Source organism: Musca domestica, unplaced genomic scaffold, assembly GCF_030504385.1.
Source record: "Musca domestica strain aabys unplaced genomic scaffold, Musca_domestica.polishedcontigs.V.1.1 4, whole genome shotgun sequence".
In the NCBI taxonomy this organism is placed as follows: domain Eukaryota; kingdom Metazoa; phylum Arthropoda; class Insecta; order Diptera; family Muscidae; genus Musca; species Musca domestica.
The window spans coordinates 8132501-8154913 of NW_026712328.1; the positions used below are offsets into that span (position 1 = coordinate 8132501).

A 22413-nucleotide genomic window follows, 5' to 3' on the forward strand; every position below is an offset into this window, starting at 1 on the left:
GATTTCCCCAATGCTGTTGGAGATTCTTGAAACGGAAGGTTGACGATGAAACGACCATTCTGATCCGTCTTAACATGTTGATTGAAGTGAGATTCGCAAAGGGTTTCCAATGGAGACATGACCTTTTCAGTTGATTCCACTTCCTCAAGTTTCCATAATTTTTCGATAGCTTGTTCCAGTGATGTTTCACTAAAAATTGCGCATGTTAGCGCTGCTGATGTGTCGTCCGTTGACGATTGTTGAATTAAACCACCTACAATCCAGCCAAGCGCAGTATTTTGGAGTATGGGTTGATGACCATTTAGTTTTATTGTGCCTGGTTGCATTAAACTGAAGTAAAACTCAGCTCCGCGTAAAATGTCAATTCTTCTTTGAACGTTAAAATTAGGGTCTGCTAATCTAATATTCTTGGGAATTTGCCAGTTTTGTATATTCAAATCATGATTTGGTTGCGGAGGTATAATTGTGGGCAAAACAAATGCTTCCAAATTTGTGGAAAATTCAGAACTGCTTGATAACATTTGTATGTTTACCCGATGATAAGCCTTCTTCTGAATCCTTCCGACTCCGGAAATAGATAAAGAGGCATCTGCTGTTCTAAGTGACAATTTTTGTATGAGTCTTTCCGTCACAATGTTCACTTGCGAACCCGAGTCTAACACCGCTCTAAATTCGCCTGACATACCGAGACTGAGACTGTTTGTCTACCATCTCCAAGAAAAGTTCATAGAACTGACGCCACTTCAAACAATCCCCATCGAATTGAGGAGTTGTTACCTTTGGTAGTGGGAGTGAACTGTGTGCTATAATGTCACTCCCTAATTGAGGTGCAATGGTCACGGTTTCGCTGCATTTGTCTTTCAAGACTGCTAGTTTTATTAAGTTGTCTTGTACCGAATCTTCCAGCATATCGTAGTTTTCTTGACTTAATCCAATTTTCGATGGATCTTCAATCTGCTGCAATATTTCATCGTAGAGCTCCGTTATTTGATTCCATAGCTTTTTTATAGTATCTTCTTTGATGCTATAAAATTGCTTCGCCTGTTCCGCTTCGATTGTGCCCAAGCCTTGCAAGTGACGACTAAGGGCACTCATTCGAGCATTTATCATTCTGACAAGCCCATCAACACGGGAAGGTATTTTGTCTCCTGTGACAACTTCAGTCGATTTCTCTCTCAAGGTGGGAACTGGCTTACTTTTGGCTGACCTCAGTTTCTTCATTTCCGCGTCTATATATTCCATTGTTGAGCTGAACTTCTCTCCAATCGTTCTATTTAGATTCCGAGCAATATACGGATCATCCTCTGACAATGATGGATCATCGCGAATTCTGTTTTCTGCCTTCTCAAAATTCTGCCATAACAGCCTTAGTTCATCAAGTTTGCTCTTGTAGAACTCTTCCGTTCTCCTTTCAAGAGGTGCCTTCTTTATAGTAGAGACGAATTTTTCGAAATTGCTGCCTCTTTCTTCTTGCTGAGAAATAAGCTCTTGGACGTTTGCCATTATTGTTTGTTGATTTATCAGCGAGTAGCAGCAGTTGTTGTATGATGATTAGTTACAGGCAATTTCCTCCTGGTTTTCCTCCAGAGCTCCAAAAGGGGGTTTTTGAAATTGGTACGCGTGCGTTACGTCCTCACACCTTGTGGATAACGTCACCAAAAAATGTTTCGGTTTAGTTACCGTCAGGATCACGTCGGGGTCACCAAAAATGTTTTGATAGTAGGATCTAGTGCGATTCAATTCAAACACATAAATTTGAACTGACACTTAGTATCCAAATTAATTTCCTTGCAAGCACATGAACTTGAAGCCGCCTAGATAGTAATTAAAACTCTTAGTTTAGTCACTACAAAAGACGACTGAATTTTCTTAATTTCTGGCTGTCTTTATATACATAATTTCTTAACATAATTAATTAAAAAATGCTATTGATAAATGCTGATATAAATTAATTGTAATGTGGGTCGGTTACTAGTAGACATTAAATGCTATGTAAGCAAAATAAATAAATGTGTTAAAGAAACTTAAAAACATTGCAAAAGTGAATGAACCAATGGCCAATGAACTAAAATAAAGAAAATTAACTGTAACAATAAAATAGTCCAAATATGTGATATAATAATGCTGTATAAGCAGTTTAAAACTTATAAATATGTAGGTGTGCTTGATTTTTGTATTTATTGTTTGTTTTGGTAATTAAATCTAAAGTATGTTTATAGAACAATAAAAAAAATATTTATGTATGTTTTAACAGTAATGTAAGTTAAAAGAAAAATGAAACTACTTAAGAAAAGTGTTAAAAAAATGTTTTTTTGCATTGAGAAATAATCGTTATTTGAATTAACTTCTAAGTAAATGAATTAAGTGAAAAGAAAGGCCGAAAGAAAATATCTTGTTGAAAACTAAACTATAGTTTATATTAAATATCCAATTAAAGTGAAGGAAATTTTTTTATTGAAAAAATATACTCGAAACATTTGAATTAATTTTTAAGTGAAAGAAACAGATAAAAATATTTTCTTGAAACTAAATCATAGTTTTTATTGAAAAAAATATACTTGAAACATTTGAATTAATTTTTGAGTGAAAGAAACAAATAAAAATATTTTTTTTTTTTTGAAACTAAATCATAGTTTTTATTGAAAAAAATATACTTGAAACATTTAAATTAATTATTAAGTTCAAGAAACAGATAAAAATATTCTTTTGAAACTATATCATAGTTTTTATTGAAAAAATATACTGGAAGCATTTAAATAAATTTTTAAGTGAATGAAACAGATAAAAATATTTTTTAAAACTAAATCTTTGAAATATTTGAAGCAATTTTTCTATCATAATGTCAAATCCGGCCGCAAATTTAATTAGACCCCCGGTCATTAATATTTCTAACACGGAAGAACAGAACAGACAAATGCAGGAAACGATCGCCCGGATCTGTGCCGAACAGTGCCAAATTGCTATTAGGCAATTTCTTAGTTCTAGTGCAGACATTTCTGGCACAGATCAAATAATCGAGGCACGTTATGGGAATGACCTCTCTGACCTGGACAAGGTCCCAGACGTAGTCCGAAGTTTCCTGGAATTTTTGGGAACCGCGACAGAATACAGTTCATGGAAAAAAAGTGTAGATAGGATAATGAAACTTTATGAGTCTAAAAAAGGTTCTCCTAAATACCATGCAATTCTGAATGTGGTTAGAAATAAAATTGTAGGGAACGCTGATGCAGCGCTCGAATCTTATAATACCCCCTTAACTGGGACTCCATTTCTAAGGGTTTAGCCCTACATTATGCCGATAAAAGGGATCTTTCAACTCTTGAATACCAGATGACGACTCTAGTGCAGGGAAATATCAAGGTCCAAGATTTCTATCAGGAGGTATATTCACACCTGTCTCTTATAATAAATAAGCTATCTTGTTTGGATATTGGACGAGATTCCCTCAACATTCTAGCTCAAACCTACAGAGATAAGGCTGTGGATACTTTTATCTGAGGTCTTAAAGGGCAAATGTCTATTCACCTAGGGATGAAGGAACCAAGAGACCTTCCACAAGCCCTTCAACTTTGTTTAAAAATGGAGAACCAAATAGTTAGAGCTGATTTTGCTAATCGTGGGCAGAAAATCAATAAACCCAATTTTTTACCACCGCGAATTCAACACCGTCCGAATGTCTCTCTCAATTTTTATCCTCAGCCAGCTCACATACCCAATGTTCATCAGAATCCCCAACAGTTTTCATCCAAGGAATTATTATAACCGAATGCCGCAAGGTCAACATTTTGGTAATAATTTTTTCCAACCCCCAAGACCAACCGCTCCAAAACCGCAACCCCGTCCAGAACCCATGGATGTTGATCCATCTATACGTACTAGATCTGTAAATTACATTAACAGACTCACCAATAATAACCATTTTCGGGGAAAAGACCATTCATTTTAAATAAGCATACTATAAATCCTCCGAAAATTCAACGTAATTATCATTTAAACACGGAAGAATCTCAAGATGAGATTGAAGAAAACGAATCTGAGCGACAAAGCTATGAAGATCAAGAACAACTCACACCGTTTGACGACTACCTTGATAATCAGTATGATATTCAAGAAAACAATGAGCATTCATTGTCTGAAGAATTTTCTGAAATTAATTTTTTAGATTAAGGAAATCATCCCTACCTTATTTCGAAAGTAGGACGATTACAGGAAAAATTTTAAGAATTTTAATTGACACCGGTTAAATAAGTAAAGTATTTTAAGTAAAGATATTATTCCAAATTTTTTCGCATCCTCTATCGCCGGACAGACAAAAATTACACATCATACCTTTATAAAACTTTTCGATACAAATCTGCCAAAGCAAAAGTTTTTTCTTTTGCCTAACCTTAGGTCCTTTCATGCAATTCAGGGAAATGACAGTTTAAAAGAGTTAGCAGCAGTTATTCACGCAGCAAAAAGTTATATGTATTTCAGTATCCCAATGAAAAATTAACGTACACCGCATCCGTTGTTGGTGAAATTCAGACAAAAGAGGAAACCCCAATTTATTCCAGATATTATCCCTATCCCATGCATCCCAAAGACGAGGTAGAATCGCACATCAAAGAACTTTTGGATCACGGGATAATACGACCTTCACGGTCAGCCTAAAACTCTCCTATATGGATTGTTCCAAAAAAATCGGACTCTTCTGAAAAGAAAAAGTATCGTATTGTAATAGACTATCGCAAACTTAACGATGTTACCATCCCGGACAAATATCCGATACCCAATATTAATGAGGTTTTGCCTCAGTTATCAAAATGTAAATGGTTCTCATTAATAGACTTAAAAAGTGGATTCCATCAAATCCCGTGAATAATGGAAAGTACGAGTTTACAAGATTGCCCCTTCCATTTTCCAAAGAGCTTTAGATGATATTCTAAGGGAACATATTGGGAAAATTTGTTTGGTCTACATAGACGACATCATCATCTTCTCGAAGGACGACAAATCTCATTTCGAGAACTTGAACACAGTATTTCAGACTTTAAATAAAGCGAACATGAAAGTTCAACTCGACAAGTGCGAATTCTTTAAACGAGAAGTTGAATTTTTGTGTTTTATTGTTTCTGATTGCGGAATAAAAGCAAATCCAAGCAGGGTAGAAGCCATTAACAATCACCCCATTCCTAAAACGTTAAAGGATCTAGGATCTTTTCTTGGAATGTCCAATTTTTACAGAAGATTCATTCGGGATTATGCTAAGATTGCAAAGCCCCTGACACTGCTTCTGCGAGGGGAGAATGGCAGAGCCTCAAAATTTGCTTCATGTAAAATTAAAATAAATCTTACTGAAGAAGCAATTGATGCATTTCATAAATTGAAAAACGCTCTCATGTCGGAAGACGTTTTGATAGCGTATCCTGACTTTAATAAAGAAGTTCACCTTACCACTGCCGCCTCTAGCTACGCTCTTGGCTCGTACCCTGAAAAAAGCTAAGTGCACTATGCGACTAATGAAAAGGTAATGCTCGCAATTGTTTGGGCTTTGAAGAAACTTCGGAATTACCTATATGGTTCATCCAAAATGAACATTTTCACAGACCACCTACCACTTACATATTCATTGAATAATAAAAATTCAAACTATAAATTGAAAAGATGGAAAACCTTCCTTGAAGATTTCAAATATGAACTTAAATACAAACCTGGGAAAACTAATGTCGTCGCTGACCAGACCCCCAGAAGTTTCAAAAGATTGTCCAAAGAAGGATAGCGACCATTGTACTAAAAATCTTGATCAAAATCATTCACAGGTAAACTCTATTACTTCTACACAACATAGTGACGAAAGCTCTTCGCACAATTAAATTCAATTTACCGACGTACCGATAAATGCCTTTAAAAATCAGATTATCTTGTCGTTTGAAGGTGAACACCCTTCTTACAATTTTGAAAATCTTTTTCCAACAATCGACATAGAATAAACGAACCAAATATCACAACGAACAATCTCACAGAAATTTAAAAAAAAAGTATTTTAACCCACCAGTTACGAACTGCATTAAAACAACAGATCATATTCTTGGAAAACTGCAGGAAGTATTTCGTGAAAACTTCTCACGGTATAAAGTAAAATACTCTAGAACAATAGTAACTGACCTCAAGATCATCGACGAACAAGAAGAAATAATTATAAATGAACATATTAGAGCCCACCGAAACAGCGTGGAAAACAGGATTCAAATACTGTCACAATATTACTTTCCAGAAATGCACTCAAAAATCAAAAAGGTGGTCAAGATTTGCAAAATCTGCAAGGAAAATAAGTATGATAGACACCCGAATAAAATTGAATTAGGAGAAACGCCAATACCACAGTTTCCAGGAGAGATCGTTCATATTGACATATATTTAGCGGAAAAGAAATCAATACTTACTGCTATAGATAATTTTTCGAAGTACGCCCAAGTAAAGTTACTCAATTCCAGAGCGGCAGTTGACGTTAAAGAGCCACTCAGAGAAATTCTTTTATCTTTCTGTATGCCAAAGATAATTGTAATTGATAACGAAAAATCCTTTAACTCAAATGCGATCATTTTTATGCTCGAAAATCAATACAATGTCAAGGTATTTAAAACTCCACCCTATAGCAGTAGCGTGAACGGACAGATTGAAAGATTTCACTCAACCTTGTCAGAGATAATGCGTTGATTGAAATCTGAAAACACACATACCACATTTTCAGAGCTTTTACACAAGTCAATTTATGAGTATAATAACTCCATTCATTCCACAATCAATAGGAAACCGATTGAAGCCTTTTTTGGCAGGAGAATATGTACTGACTCCAAAGACATACACAAGGAACGACAGGAAATTTTACAGAAACTTACACAGAAACAGGCCGAGAATTTGAAGTAGCATAATAAAAAAAGACTCCACCAAAGACCTACGAACCAGGACAGAACATTTTTGTAAAGGAAAATAAAAGACTAGGGACTAAGTTGAGCAAGACTTACAGAGAAGAGACAGTAAAAGAAAACAAAACATCTACCGTCCTAACAGTATCCGGGAAAATTGTTTACAAAAACAACATTCGTAACTGACTTTTTATTTTTTTTATTTCATGACAGTCTTCACATCGACCGTCGGTGACGTACAAATATTCGACTACACTAATTCACAAATTGTGACAATGGACACAGGAATGACACAATTACAAACCGGAACTTTTAAATTGATTCACATCATTGATATCGACAAATATCAATCACTAATTGATTGTATGAAAACGACAGTAGATAGGAATGTCAGTAGCAGTCATTATCTCCGACCTTTCATTATCTATGAATTAATAGAATTACAAGCCTATTTAGACAGTCTCAAACCTAGAACCAAAAGGTCTTTGAATTTCATAGGAACAGCATGGAAATGGATCGCGGGAAACACCGATCATAATGACTTTGAGATACTCAAGAAAAAATCTGACGATCGTTGATCGTTGTAAATAAATTTTCTCTGGAAAAAATAAATGAATTGGTAGCAACTACTAACAAAATTTTAAAAGAGGAAAATTTCAATGAAACGCTCAAAGACAAAATGATTGAAACATTGAAAATGAGAATTGATCTAACAACAGAGATTGTAAATGTTCAGTATGCCATACATTGGGCTAAAGTCGGAGTGGTTAACTCATATAATAAATGATGAACTAATTCCGTTTGTGAATGTAGAGCAAGTTTTTGAATTTGCCTAGATAAAGATTGCTTCAAATAGAAATTCAATTGTTTACATTATTTGTATTCCTACTACAGAAAACTCTTCATGTAACAAACGACTAATAAAACCAGTCAAATTCGGCCAACTAACAGAATAAAATTCCAAAATTTTATAATTTGTAATAAAATAATTTTCGGTATCATAAAAAATTGTAAATCCTATAATAATATCACTATTTGTAAGAGAACAGAATTGGAAAAAAATTATGATAACACTTGCTTGGCAAATTTAATAAATAGCAAAGAATCTAACTGCAGTGTCGTTGATAACAGAAATATTCCCACAATAAAGGAATTAACACCAGGAATAATTCTTTTAAATCAATTCAATGGAACAGTTCAAGTTAACCAGGAACCTAGAAACCTCTCTGGAACTTATGTGTTAACATTTTACAACTCCACCATCAAAATATTGGATAAAACTTATAATTTATTTGAAACAACACACCAACAACCTTTACCCGCAATTATTCAGCCCAGATTATCCGAACCAAACATCGAAGGTACCATATCTTTGGAAATGGTAAAAGAACTCCAAATTATAAACACAAAATCCATAGAACAGCTAACATCAAACCATAAGTGGGGATTTTCAATCAACATTGGTTTGTCTTCAATAGCTATTGTGATTGTCGCGTTTATAATTCTACAAAAAATTGCATGCTCCCAGAATAACATTTGTGATCATGTCGCTCGTAGAGACTACGCTGAATTGTCGTTGGAGCTATTGAAATATATTGCCCGTGGATCAGTGATAATAGCAATAAAACACAATATTTCTCGTAAATAAAGTTTTAACTTTGAGCAAAACGGAATATTTTTAACAACACAGAAAGAAACGACAAGTCTAAACTTTGCCTGTAATTGAAACTACATCTTGTCCAACAAAATTATATATGAAAAACTAGATTTTCGGAAGTCGGTCATATGTACATCATTAAACCGGCAAGAAATGTCAACACTAAAACAAGTAAAAAAACCTTAATTTCGGCCAGGACGAACTATGAATATCCCCAACAATTTGTAACGAATTTGGCAATTCTCAAAAACAATAAAATCCGTTTAAAATTTTGTTAAATTCTTAAAAACACCGAATGTAGCTGTTATATTAGGGTCTATACATGAACCTGCATAGGTAACATTTGTCATAAGCCATTACAATATTCAAATGCGAAACCTAAAAAAAACGGTTATAATGTCCATAAAATCAAAATACCGAATATCCGGAGGTACCGTTATATGGGGGCTATACGAAGACATGGACCTCCATAGAGAGTTTTAAGTCTTCGTCTGTAGTATCCATTACGAACTTCAAATACCAAACTTGAAACAATTCTGGTGAAAAATGCCCCTAGTATTTTTCAAATACCGAATATCGGGAGGTACCATTATATGGGTGCTCTACGAAGACGTGGACCTGCACAGACAATTTTCTGTCCTAGGCTGTAGTATCGATTACAAACTTCAAATACTAAATTTGAAAAAATTCCGGTAAACAATGTCGCTAAAATCATCGAAATAACAAATATCGGGAGGTACCGTTATATGGGGGTTGTACGAAGACGTGGACCTACATAGACAGTTTTCTGTCTTAGTCTGTAGTATCCATTACGAACTGCAAATACCAAACTTAACACAATTCTGGTGAAAAATGCACCTAATATTTTTAAAATACATGGCCTACCTACACCTACATGGCCCATTCACAAACCTAACCTGCCTACTGGAAAAATAAACATATGTGCAAAATGTTAGCCTTCTATCTCAATTCGTCCGAAAGATAGCGTGATTACAACAGACAGACGGACATGGCTAAATCGATTTAGAATTTTACGCTGATCAAGAATATATATACTTTGGTAATGGTAATCATCGACTCCGTACTATGTCACGGGTATTGTGGGATTGGTTCGGATGCAGATAGAACTCAGTAGGCTTGATGCACTAGATGAGATACTCGGCTTGTAGTATTTGGCTTTTGTAGGCGGCAGTCATGTTCGGGTATGGTCGCTTGGCTGTTTGAGTCGTGTCGTCGGTACGGGGGTATTCGAATGAGTAGTCAGATGTTTGGTTTTAATTGGGCGCTTTGGCTTTCTTAGCCTGAAATGAGAAGAAACGATCGTACACGGTCGAAAGCGAGCACATGAAGCTTTGGCTATGTTGAGTACCAGTTGGTCGGCGGACCCTGCCACAAGTCAACTTCGTGTATCCTCGGTCAAATACCAGCACTTCACGAATTCCAAAGCCCAGAACTGAACAACTCATTCGGGGAGTGTCATGAAGTGAATGAGAATTATTTCATATTGAACTACAATAATTCTCTTAGATTGATGTGTTAGATACGTTGTCTCGTCTGCCTGCATTTTATTTTAAAATTTACATCCGTTCGTTTGTTTGTATGTCTTATTGGAAGAAGTTTAGCTTTAAACTAATAAAACTTTCGGCAGAAGAAATCAATTGACGCCAGGCGTTATCTTTATCATCGAGAAGGCCACAACTAGACAACTTGGGCAACTTTTAGAACGATAATTAACTAATTTCAGTTACTAGATACATACTTTCGACTCTTGCTTTCCCGATTTCTTTCGGCCTTGGCCAAATTTTACCAATGTTGAGAGTCTCACAGAAGTGGGCTTTGGAAGGCATAAATAAAACCCTCAAAGAACTTTTTGAAGAACTTGTACTATTCCTATTTACAGACATTCCTCACGGGCGAAAACTCTGACTTGATATAATCATTCTAACTTGCTTCAAAGAATATATTTTAAAATTTACAGCCTATATTTTAGTTATTATTGTTCACTCCGGACGAAAGAATGTGATAGAGTTTACGACTTTATTCCCATTTGCATCAATTTTGGCTCAAAAACGAATGCCGATGTGCCACAAGATGGTGTTATAATTTAGTTGTCATTTTAGATTCGATTCTAGAACCGATTTCTAAGGATTAGGTCCTGTGCCTATTGCAATGTTCGCTACTGTGCCGTAACTTACATTTCTAAAGCTGAGAAACCAAGTTATTCACACCCGACTTCAGACCAATTAGTCTCCTATCTTTCTATTTCTTTTAAAACACTCCTTTATACTAAAACCCCTATAAAGGTTAAAAGTTTATCTATATAAAAGCAAATGCGCTGAAATGGTACAGCATGACGTCATAGGTCACACCAAGAAAAATACGAGTGTCATCCTTCGAATCCATTTATAACTCTCTCTCGCAAAACTTCGTGTCGCCCAGCTCCTTACAGAATGCACTGATACTATGCTCAACAGCAGAATAAATATATCGGCCTAATCGCACGCCCCTCGTATGTACACCGATATAAGGGCTATATTCGTTATTTTTATAATTTTAACAGATTGTTTTAAGGAATTAATTACCAAATCCGTGGAGGGAAGTCGCCGTCACTTACATTTCCAAAGCTGAGAAACCAAGTTATTCACACCCGACTACAGATCAATTAGTCTCCTTTCTTTCTATTTCTTTTAAAACACTCCTTTATACTAAAACCCCTATAAAGGTTAAAAGTATCTATATCTATAAAAGAGGAAAATGTTTGTATGTTTGTTTGTTTGTTTGTTTGTTTGTAATTTGTGGACTCGAAAACCGCTGAATAGATTTTCCTCAAAATTTCCATATATACTGCAACATCGCCTGAAAGTAACATAGGCTATATACATTTTTGAATTTCCACTTGGAACTGGAGATATAGCATCAGAATCGGAGGTACCTCCCAAAAATTCAGATTTTATATGCACATATCTATTGATTGGTTGAAGATACAGTCTCCAAATTTGGAATATGTAACGGAATTTGGAACAAAAATAAGTTTGCCAAATTATATTGTAATCGGTTCAGATTTGGATATAGCTCCCATATATATTTTCGAACGATTTCGTTCATTTGATGCCTCAAACACAATATGAATGTTCGATTCCAATGAAATTTGGAATGTGTGACGGGATTTGATCCGAAAATAAATCTGTCAAATTATATTGAAATCGGTTCAGATTTTGATATAGCTCCCATATATATTTTCGGCCGATTTCAAGCATTTGATGCACCAAACACGCTATGTATCCCCAATTTCAATGAAATTTAAAACGTGTAATAGATTTTATCTAAAAAATTGATTTCCCAAATTATATTGAAATCGGTTCAGATTAGGATATAGCTCCCATATACATTTTCGGCCGATTTCATGTATTTGGTGGACCAAACACGATATGCATTTCCAATTGTAATGAAATTTAAAATAAGTAACGGAATTGGGAGCAAAAATTAATTTGTCAAATTATATTGAAATCGGTTCAGATTTGGATATAGCTCCCATATATATTTTCGACTGATTCCATGTATTTGATGCACCAAACAATGAAATTTGGAATGTGTAGCGGAAATTAAAACAAATATACATTTGTCAAATTATATTAAAATCGGTTCAGATTTGGATATAGCTATCATATATATTTTCGACCGATTTCATGTATTTTATGCACCATACACGATATGTATGTTCGATTCCAAAGAAATTTGGAATATGTAACGGGATTTTGATTAGAAATGAAATTAGTCAAATTATATTAAAATCGGTTCAGATTTGGATATAGTTCCCATATATATTTTCCGCCGATTTCATGTATTTGGTGGACCAAACACGATATGTATTTCAAATTGTAATGAAATTTAAAATAAGTAACGGAATTGGGAGCAAAAATTAATTTGTCAAATTATATTGAGATCGGTTCAGATTTGGATATAGCTCCCATATATATTTTCGACTGATTCCATGTATTTGATGCACCATACACGATATGTATGTTCGATTCAAAAGAAATTTAGAATAAGTAACGGGATTTTGATTAGAAAATAAATTAGTCAAATTATATTAAAATCGGTTCAGATTTGGATATAGCTCCCATATATATTTTCCGCCGATTTCACATATTTGATGCACAAAACACGATGCGTAATTCCGATTTCAATGAAATTTGGCATGAGTGGCTAAATTTGGAACAAAAATAAATTTGACAAATTATATTCAAATACGCTCAGATTTGATTATAGCTCCCATATATATACTCAGCCGATTTCACATATTTGATGTACCCAAAGCGAGAGAGACAAAATCTGGCACCAGCAAAAATTGCCAAATTATATTGAAATAAATTGAGGTTTGGATATAGCTAACATATATATTTCGGCCGATTTCATACATATTATGCACCAAACACGATATATATGACCGATTCCAATGAAATTCAGAATGTGTGGTGGAATTTGGTTATAATAATAAATGTGATAAATTAATTGGAAATTAGTTAAGATTTGGATATAGCTCCCATATATATATTCTCGGCCGATTTCACATATTTGACGCACCAATTTCAATGAAATATGAAAGGTGTGGCGGAGTTTGGTGTAAAAGTAATTTTTTTAAAATTATATTGAAATCGGATCAGATTGGTTAATAAGAACCATTGACCCACAACGCCTTAGGCTAACACTAAAAAACAACACAACAATTTATTTGAAATACGCTTATTACGGCGAAGTATGTTGCTCTCTCGATTTCACTAATTGCGATAGAAAAACCACTCTACCTAAAAAAATTGCAGTTTCCTGCACGCTTGGTATTTGCTATGAAATAAATAAGTCCGAAGGACAAACCCTTCGTGTATGTATCTCATTTTAGTTATTTACGCATTAAAGTAGTGCAATAATTTTTTTTTAATTTTTAAATTTGTTTTTTTTTTTAACCAACATATATTCGTAAATAAAATTTTGAATGAATATAAAATCAAAAGGGGTAGCGAAGCGCACCGGGTTCAGCTAGTATCTATATAAAAGCAAATGCGCTGAAATGGTACAGCATGACGTCATAGGTCACACCAAGAAAAATATGAGTCTCATCAATCGAATCCATTTATAACTCTCTCTCGCAAAACTTGGTGTCGCCTAGCTCCTTACAGAATGCACTGATACTATGCTCAACAGCAGAATAAATACATCGGCTTAATCGCACGCCACTCTTGCAGAACTCTGAATGTAGAAAGGTCTTAAACGGCATATAATCAAGTGTGTACATGAGGCAATTATTTGTGTTTGTTTGGTGGTGGTACCAACTTCACTGAAATCTTAGAAAACTTAAAAATGGCGGAAGCGAAGTCAATATCAGTGACAAGCTTTATATACTGTAGCTGCCTATACTGATGGTTGTAAGATGGGATGTGGAAAGAACATTTACAGAATAACAATTTAAAACAATTCCGGCAAAAAATGTCGCTAAAATCATCAATGTACAGAATATCGGAAGGTACCGTTATATGGGGCATATTCGAAGACGTGGGCCTGCATGTGCAATTTTTATACCGTCCACCTTGAAAAGGTAGGTATACTAATAACATTTTCATTACGTTTGTAACATCCCAAAATATTCGTCGTACATAACATAAACTATATATATATATATATATATATATATATATATATATATATATATATATATATATATATATATATATATATATATATATATATATATATATATATATATTCACAATTCTACGACAGCCCACATTATCTGACATAAAGCTTCAATATTTGGCACAACAATTTGTATAGTGCCTAATATGGTTGGTATTGCTATATCGGATATATCGGTCCACGTTTCGGTATACCAACCGTATAACGGTACCTTCCAATATTCTGTATTTTGATGATTTTTGCCATATTTTTTCTCGTATTTGCAAAAAAATCTTATTTGTAGTTCGCAACGGGTTCTACCTCCGTTGGTATAACATTATATACATGTCCACGTTTTCATATTGCCCCATTTAACGGTACCTCCCAATATTCGGTATTTTGATGATTTTTGCCACATATTTTGCCGAATTTGTCTAAAAATTGGTATGTTGTTCATAATGGGTTCTATCTCCTATTCTCCAGAACATTGAATATCTATATCCACGTTTTCCAGTAGCGCTCATATTACGGTATAGATTCTCGTTTTGGTATGCCCAACATTCAGCGGCTTCGCCCATTTCATGCTTTTTTTTAAAGTTTTATTACATTATCCACGGTATTACAGGTATGTGTAGTTTAAAGCGAAACAAGTTTAAATTCTGATACTTTTACATAAAATGTTTTCTTAACCAATGGTCGAGGGTATTAAAAGTTCGGCCCGGCTAAACTTAATGTTTTTGTACCCCCCACAATACTATGGAGGGTATATTAACTCTTGAACAGCGTCAAATTCTAAGTAGATTTAACCATGCACGTCTGTTCGAATTTGAATATTGTAATGACTTATGACAAACAATGCCTATATAGGTAAACGTCGTATATGCACCAATGTTCGCTACTGTATATTAACTCTTGAACAGCGTCAAATTCTAAGTCGATTTAGCCATGTCTGTCTGTTGTAATCATCATCAAGTTCGTAAATGGGCCATGCAGGTTCACGTCTTCGTAAAGCCCCCATATAACGGTACCTCCCTATATTCGGTATTTGATGATTTTAGCGACATTAATAACCGGAATTGTTTAAAATTTGGTATTTGAAGTTCGTAATGGATACTACTGCAGGTCTGTGCAGGTCCATGTCTTCGCATAGGCCCCATATAACGGTACCTCCGTATATTCGGTATTTTTACGGTTTTAGGTACCGTTTATTTCAAGTTTCGAATTTGAATATTGTAATGACTTATGACAAACAACGCCTATATAGGTCCACGTCGTATATACACCAATATAACGGCTATATTCAGTATTTTTATAATTTTAACATATTTTTTTAAAGAATTAATTTCTAAATCCGTTCCTTTGTTTGTATGTCTTATTGGAAGAAGTTTCGCTTTAAACTAATAAAACTTTCGGCAGAAGAATTCAACAAAGATTGACACCAGATGTTATCTAGACAACTTGGGCAACTTTTAGAACGATAATTAACTAATTTCAGTTAGTAGACACATACTTACGATTCTTGCTTTCCGATATCCTTCGGCCTTGGCCAAATTTTACCAATGTTGAGAGTCTCACAGAAGTGGACTGTGGAAGGCATAGATATAACCGTCAAAAAACTTTTTGAAGAACTTGTAATATTCCTCTTTATAGACTTGACTAGCTGAACCCGGTGCGCTTCGCTACCCCTTTTGATTTTATATGCATTCAAAATTTTATTTACGAATATATGTTGGATAAAGAAAAACAAATTTAAAAATTAAAAAAAAATATTGCACTAATTTAATGCGTTAATAAACAAAATCATTACATAAGCAGTAAAATGACATGCATACACGAAGGGTTTGTCCTTTGGATTTATTTATTTCATAGCAAATACCAAGCGTGCAGGAAACTGCAATTTTTTTAAGTAGAGTGGTTTTTCTATCGCTATTATTGAATTCGAGATAGCAACATACTTCGCTGTAATAAGCGTATTTCAAATAAATTGTTGTGTTGTTTTTTAGTGTTAGCCTAAGGCGTTGTGGATCAATGGTTCTTATTAAAATCATATCCCAATCTGATCCGATTTAAATATAATTTTAAAAAAATTACTTTTACACCAAACTCCGCCACACCTTTCATATTTCATTGAAATTGGTGCGTCAAATATGTGAAATCGGCCGAGAATATATTTATTATTATAACCAAATTCCGCCACACATTCTGAATTTCATTGGAATCGGTCATATATATCGTGTTTGGTGCATAATATGTATGAAATCGGCCGAAATATATATGTTAGCTATATCCAAACCTCAACTGATTTCAATATAATTTGGCAATTTTTGCTGGTGCCAGATTTTGTCTCTCTCGCTTTGGGTGCATCAAATATATGAAATCGGCTGATTATATATATGGGAGCTATAATCAAATCTGAGCGTATTTGAATATAATTTGTCAAATTTATTTTTGTACCAAATTTAGCCACTCATGCCGAATTTCATTGGAATCGGAAATACGTATCGTGTTTTGTGCATCAAATATGTGAAATCGGCGGAAAATATATATGGGAGCTATATCCAAATCTGAACCGATTTCAATTTAATTTGACTAATTTATTTTCTAATCAAAATCCCGTTACTTATTCTAAATTTCTTTTGAATCGAACATACATATCGTGTATGGTGCATCAAATACATGGAATCAGTCGAAAATATATATGGGAGCTATATCCAAATCTGAACCGATTTCAATATAATTTGACAAATTAATTTTTGCTCCCAATTCCGTTACTTATTTTAAATTTCATTACAATTGGAAATACATATCGTGTTTGGTGCATCAAATGCTTGAAATCGGCCGAAAATATATATGGGAGCTATATCAAAATCTGAACCGATTTCAATATAATTTGACAAATTTATTTTCGGATCAAATCCCGTCACACATTCCAAATTTCATTGGAATCGAACATTCATATTGTGTTTGAGGCATCAAATGAACGAAATCGGTCGAAAATATATATGGAAGCTATATCCAAATCTGAACCGATTACAATATAGTTTGGCAAACTTATTTTTGTTCCAAATTCCGTTACACATTCCAAATTTGGAGACTGTATCTTCAACCAATCAGTAGATATGTGCATATAAAATCCGATTCTGATGCTATATCTCCAGTTCCAAGTGGAAATTCAAAAATGTATATAGCCTATGTTACTTTCAGGCGATGTTGCAGTATATATGGAAATTTTGAGGAAAATCTATTCAGCGGTTTTCGAGTCCATAAATTACAAACAAACAAAAAAAACAAACATACAAACATTTTCCTCTTTTATAGATATACACAGAGCCGAAAATACAATGACTTTTTTAACCATGTGCATGGTTAATTTTTTCATGGTAAATGTTTGAGATTACAAACACAAAATAACGTTATATAAGGTCAAATGTAGATGAAAAATAGTTTAATTAACGTTGTATAAGGTTTTTGTTTTTTGAGAGAGACGGAAAAATGTGAGAGATACATAAAAATTTAAAGAGCCTTCGGCTCTGTTGTGGTCAACAATTTTGAACTGCTTTGTGTTTGACGAAGTTCAATATTACAATATACGAAGTTGCAACGAATGTGAGTGTCACATTCCCCCTCCTCCTCTTTATCGAATCTCTTTCTGTGGTCTGAATATGTGTAAGAAAGATCAAATAGACAATCACTTCTTTAGTTGGTGTTGAATAGTGCAAGGGAGTAGTGCACGTGCTCGTGGGAATAGTGCTTGGTATAAAGGTAAGTAAAAGCTGGTGAAATTAACAAATATATTTGATTGTAATTTGTATTTGTTTTAATAGAAAACCCTGATACTATTTCAACATAGTAATGTGTTATTGATATATTCAAATTGTATCAGATTTGTCTATCAAATAAACTATAAATTACAATAAAGAAACAAAAATAACGGTAATACATGAAAAAAACAAGCAACAACAACGTATATGCAGCGACAAGCAAAAATGAGGAGAGAAATAATGTGTGAGTGTTTATTCATACATATGTGTTCTTTTTGTCTTTGCTTGTGGCTGCTACGACGTACATTAGCGTATGCATTTGTCACCAAATGTACGTTGTTGTTGTTGAAGCGACAGTGTTCATATTTATGTATATCTTTTTGTTTTTTCTTCTCAGTTGTTTTTTTCTCTGGTGTCTTTTTTTTGGGTGCTCGTGCGTACATTTTTGGTAAGTTGTGACAATACTATTTGCTTTTATTAACTACTAGTTTCTTCTTCTGTTTTTGCAGTCGGTGTTTGGCGTTTTGTAGTTTTTTTCACAATGGCTGAGGAATATAATTTAAAATCACTCGGTAAGGCGTTAAAAAATAAAATTTATATTAAACATATATCTTTCTTTACCAGCCCTCCCTTAAATATACATACAATTTGTAATGGAAATACATATTTTAGAAATATGCGGTATTAATAAATAAATAATAAATAAACTTGTAAAAATTACATTTTTCTTGTTTTATTCAAACAAAGTTTAATTTATTATTAAAAATTATCATATGAACTGTTTAGACAAACTGACTATGAAATGTTATTATTAACAATTCTCATGGTTACAAAAATTTAACAGTGCATTGTTAAAACAACAATTTTTTTTCAATATCAACAATTTTCGTGGTTAAAAAAGTCAATCATGGAATAGCTAAATTAACGATGATTATTTTTAAATACCAGTCAACAAGAAAATGTTTAAATTAACCGTACATAACGTAGACTCCAAATCATGTTTATTTATGGTTAAGCTAACCTTGTATAAGGTTAATTTTTTTCTCTGTGTAGATATAATCATTCTAACTTGCTTCAAAGAATATGTTTTAAAATTTACTGCCTATATTTTAGTTATTATTGTTCCCTCCGGACGAAAGAATGTGATAGAGTTTATGACTTTATTCCCATTTGCATCAATGCCAATTTTGGCTCAAAAACGAATGCCGATGTGCCACAAGATGGTGTTATAATTTAGTTGTCATTTTAGATTCGATTCTAGGACCGATTTCTAAGGATTAAGTCCTGTGTCTATTGCAATGTTCGCTACTGTGGAGGGAAGTCGCCGTCACTTACATTTCCAAAGCTGAGAAACCAAGTTATTCACACCCGACTTCAGACCAATTAGTCTCCTATCTTTCTATTTCTTTTAAAACACTCCTTTATACTAAAACCCCTATAAAGGTTAAAAGTATATCTATATAAAAGCAAATGCGCTGAAATGGTACAGCATGACGTCATAGGTCACACCAAAAAAAATATGAGTGTCATCCATCGAATCCATTTATAACTCTCTCTCGCAAAACTTCGTGTCGCCCAGCTCCTTACAGAATGCACTGATACTATGCTTATCAGCAGAATAAATATATCGGCCTAATCGCACGCCACTCGTATATACACCAATATAACGGCTATATTCGTTATTTTTATAATTTTAACAGATTGTTTTAAGGAATTAATTACCAAATCCGTGGAGGGAAGTCACCGTCACTTACATTTCCAAAGCTGAGTCTCCTTTCTTTATATTTCTATTAAAACACTCCTTTATACTAAAACCCCTATAAAGGTTAAATGTATTATTATATAAAAGCAAATCCGCTGAAATGGTACAGCATGACGTCATAGGTCACACCAAGAAAAATATGAGTGTCATCCATCGAATCCATTTATAACTCTCTCTCGCAAAACTTGGTGTCGCCTAGCTCCTTACGGAATGCACTGATACTATGCTCAATAGCAGACTAAATACATCGGCTTAATCGCACGCCACTCTTGCAGAACTCTGAATGTAAAAAGGTCTTAAACGGCATATAATTAAGTGTGTACATGATGCAATTATTTGTTTTTGTTTGGTAGTTGTACCAACTTTATTGAAATCTTAGAAAACTTAAAAATGGTGGAAGCGAAGTCAAAATCTGTGACAACCTTTATATGCTATAGCTGTCTATACTAATGGTTGTAAGATGGGATGTGGAAAGAACATTTACAGAATAACAATTTGAAACAATTCCGGCCAAAAATGTTGCTAAAATCATCAATGTACAGAATATCGGAAGGTACCGTTATATGGGGCATATTCGAAGACGTGGGCCTGCATGCGCAATTTTTATACCCTCCACCTTGAAAAGGTAGGTTTACTATTAACCTTTTCATTACGTTTGTAACATCCCAAAATATTCGTCGTACATAGCATAAACTATATATATATTCACAATTCTTAGTCGGTTTGATGATGTCCGTCTGTTGAAATCACGACAGCCCACATTATCTGACATAAAGCTTCAAAATTTGGCACAACAATTTGTATAGTGCCTAATATGGTTGGTATTGCTATATTGGATATATGCCCAACATTCAGCGGCTTCGCCCATTTCATGCTTTTTTTTAAAGTTTTATTACATTATCCACGGTATTACAGGTATGTGTAGTTTAAAGCGAAACAAGTTTAAATTCTGATACTTTTACATAAAATGTTTTCTTAACCAATGGTCGAGGGTATTAAAAGTTCGGCCCGGCTAAACTTAATGTTTTTGTACCCCCCACAATACTATGGAGGGTATATTAACTCTTGAACAGCGTCAAATTCTAAGTAGATTTAACCATGCACGTCTGTTCGAATTTGAATATTGTAATGACTTATGACAAACAATGCCTATATAGGTAAACGTCGTATATGCACCAATGTTCGCTACTGTATATTAACTCTTGAACAGCGTCAAATTCTAAGTCGATTTAGCCATGTCTGTCTGTTGTAATCATCATCAAGTTCGTAAATGGGCCATGCAGGTTCACGTCTTCGTAAAGCCCCCATATAACGGTACCTCCCTATATTCGGTATTTGATGATTTTAGCGACATTAATAACCGGAATTGTTTAAAATTTGGTATTTGAAGTTCGTAATGGATACTACTGCAGGTCTGTGCAGGTCCATGTCTTCGCATAGGCCCCATATAACGGTACCTCCGTATATTCGGTATTTTTACGGTTTTAGGTACCGTTTATTTCAAGTTTCGAATTTGAATATTGTAATGACTTATGACAAACAACGCCTATATAGGTCCACGTCGTATATACACCAATATAACGGCTATATTCAGTATTTTTATAATTTTAACATATTTTTTTAAAGAATTAATTTCTAAATCCGTTCCTTTGTTTGTATGTCTTATTGGAAGAAGTTTCGCTTTAAACTAATAAAACTTTCGGCAGAAGAATTCAACAAAGATTGACACCAGATGTTATCTAGACAACTTGGGCAACTTTTAGAACGATAATTAACTAATTTCAGTTAGTAGACACATACTTACGATTCTTGCTTTCCGATATCCTTCGGCCTTGGCCAAATTTTACCAATGTTGAGAGTCTCACAGAAGTGGACTGTGGAAGGCATAGATATAACCGTCAAAAAACTTTTTGAAGAACTTGTAATATTCCTCTTTATAGACTTGACTAGCTGAACCCGGTGCGCTTCGCTACCCCTTTTGATTTTATATGCATTCAAAATTTTATTTACGAATATATGTTGGATAAAGAAAAACAAATTTAAAAATTAAAAAAAATATTGCACTAATTTAATGCGTTAATAAACAAAATCATTACATAAGCAGTAAAATGACATGCATACACGAAGGGTTTGTCCTTTGGATTTATTTATTTCATAGCAAATACCAAGCGTGCAGGAAACTGCAATTTTTTTAAGTAGAGTGGTTTTTCTATCGCTATTATTGAATTCGAGATAGCAACATACTTCGCTGTAATAAGCGTATTTCAAATAAATTGTTGTGTTGTTTTTTAGTGTTAGCCTAAGGCGTTGTGGATCAATGGTTCTTATTAAAATCATATCCCAATCTGATCCGATTTAAATATAATTTTAAAAAAATTACTTTTACACCAAACTCCGCCACACCTTTCATATTTCATTGAAATTGGTGCGTCAAATATGTGAAATCGGCCGAGAATATATTTATTATTATAACCAAATTCCGCCACACATTCTGAATTTCATTGGAATCGGTCATATATATCGTGTTTGGTGCATAATATGTATGAAATCGGCCGAAATATATATGTTAGCTATATCCAAACCTCAACTGATTTCAATATAATTTGGCAATTTTTGCTGGTGCCAGATTTTGTCTCTCTCGCTTTGGGTGCATCAAAT

The 22413-nt window shown here is 34.0% G+C and overlaps 1 protein-coding gene and 1 long non-coding RNA gene across 2 annotated transcripts in view; one reads left to right on the plus strand and one right to left on the minus strand.

The window, feature by feature from the left end:
* LOC101900639 (cytochrome P450 307a1) overlaps positions 1–22413 on the minus strand; it is a 596593-nt gene that overhangs the window by 239748 nt on the left and 334432 nt on the right. The gene's annotated exons all lie outside the window — the stretch shown is intronic.
* LOC131804185 (uncharacterized) lies at positions 17870–18713 on the plus strand. Its single transcript, XR_009342936.1, has 3 exons — positions 17870–17994; positions 18391–18441; positions 18503–18713. It is a non-coding gene; the product is annotated as an uncharacterized LOC131804185 (long non-coding RNA).